At 33.4% G+C, this 2,052-nt stretch overlaps 1 long non-coding RNA gene across 1 annotated transcript; it reads right to left on the bottom strand.

Moving 5' to 3' along the window:
- Positions 1 to 661: 661 nt before the first annotated feature.
- On the bottom strand, positions 662 to 1,390 carry LOC109162487. The gene is made up of 2 exons (XR_002051099.1): positions 1,171 to 1,390; positions 662 to 1,092 (listed from the first exon to the last, which is right to left on the bottom strand). It is a non-coding gene; the product is annotated as an uncharacterized LOC109162487 (long non-coding RNA).
- Positions 1,391 to 2,052: the final 662 nt, after the last annotated feature.

Genomic DNA, 2,052 nt, shown 5'->3' with positions numbered 1-2,052 from the left:
AGTCCCTTTTCTCGAAGCAGACCATCTGAGACTTGCTTTAGTCCTTCTTTCGTTTGCAAGCATCTTTCGATCATCTTCGAATCTTCATGTAGACCTATTCTACTAGTCTTGTGCATGGTTTAACATTTCATGCCTATGTCATATGAGACTTTCTATTAAACCAAAAAATAGGGATTTACATCCTAAGGCAGTTTGGTATCATCAAAATCTATATACACTTGTTCCTAACAAATTCTCTCTTTTTCAGCAAAATTAAAGTAGTATCCACAGGCCTAAGAGGGACATGAACGTACTAAAGGCAGTAAGCATTTAGAAGAAAATAAGAAAGAGTTAATACCCAATTTAGTCCTCAACTATAGTAGTTTTACTCAATTTATTCTTAAATGACTTTTTGTACTCAACTAAGTCCCGGACTTTGCTGATTTTATCCAATTAGATCCTCCGTTAATAATTCCATTAGTTGATTGTTAAAAGTAGGGTTAATATGATAATTTCTTCTCCCTCTCCCCTTTTAGTCAAATTGTCTTCTTCCTCATTTCTTTTTCATCTTCTTTCCTTCGACTGTAATTTTAATTTAAAAAAAAAAAAAAAAAAAAAAAAAAACTTAAAAGAAGCAAGAATAATTGTGAAAAAGATAAGAGAAAGATAGATACATAGAGAATAATTGTGAATGATGTTGATAATATAAAGATTCCATATATCTCAGGAATGGAACTTACATGCATGAATGATTTGATGATGAAAGTGATATATAGTGCAACACAGAGACATTATTTAATTTCCAGTTTCAGTGAAACCTAGCTAATGAAGAACTAGTAGTTTAACATTAATTTTTGAAAAAAACACAAAGATTATTATATTAATGATCTAAATAAGGTTGCTTGGCCCTTGAAGAATGTTGGGCGGAGCCATTTCTTGGTGGAGATCCATTGAATAGCTATAGCTTTCTTGAGTCTGATCATATCCATAGAATAGGTCGTCTGCTAGGTCGATGGGAAAGTTGTTAATTCCCTGCTGGGAATTGCTGGCGGCCACGGAGAAAATGGATGCAGCAGATGAAAAGGTGGTGTTTGCAGCAGCAATGGGGTTTTCCTGTGGTTGAAGATCACCCGGGCAGTGAATAATAATGTGTGGGAAATGGCACTGTTTGCTGCGGAAAAGAATACAAACCTGCAGGCGGCGGCATCGACGGTTGTAGCTTGCTGCCTAGTAGCTTTTTCTCCAGCTTTGTGATCCAGTAATTCTTGATATCAATGTCTGTACTTCTCGGCAGCTGCGTCGCTATGATTGACCACTTTAATTCAAAACCAAACAATTTCATCACAATTATTCTCTATGTATCTATCTTTCTCTTATCTTTTTCACAATTATCCTTGCTGCTTTAAGGGTTTTTTTTTTTTTTTTTTTTTTTAATTACAGTCGAAGAAAAGAAGATGAAGAAGACAATTTGACTAAAATGGAGGAGGGAGAAGAAATTACCATATTAACCTTGCTTTTAACAATCAACTAACGGAATTATTAACGGAGGATCTTATTGGGTAAAATCATCAAAGTTCGGGACTTAATTGAGTACAAAAAGTCACTTAGGACTAAATTGAGTAAAACCACTATAGTCGAGGACTAAATTGGGTATTAACTCAAATAAGAAATGAAGAGCTACTAAATATATACAGTCGTTATATCGTGGACCGCGGTGCATAATCGATTATGCACCGCGCGTTAAAACGGCGTCGTTTCTACAGTTATAACAGAGTGACATTACAGTGTGTTCAAATCGACCCTGTCTCACGTATTATTTTTATATTTTCAAATGAAACTACAGTTATATCAAAATGATATTATAGTTGTGGTGAAATGAAACTATAGTATATATAAAATGAAACTAAATAACATTTCACATATTTGAGTGTATATTGTACAATGAAGCTGTAATTATATTGAAATGGTCATGTAGTTGTGTTTTAATGAAACTATAGTGTATATAAAATAAAATTAAATAACATTTTCACATATTTGAGTGTATAAATATTGAATGAAACTGTAGTTATATCG

This window comes from Ipomoea nil, unplaced genomic scaffold, assembly GCF_001879475.1.
Source record: "Ipomoea nil cultivar Tokyo-kokei standard unplaced genomic scaffold, Asagao_1.1 scaffold2942, whole genome shotgun sequence".
Taxonomy (NCBI): Eukaryota; Viridiplantae; Streptophyta; class Magnoliopsida; order Solanales; family Convolvulaceae; genus Ipomoea; species Ipomoea nil.
Note: the sequence above shows the minus strand (reverse complement) of the source record. Positions and strands in the feature narration are given on the sequence as shown.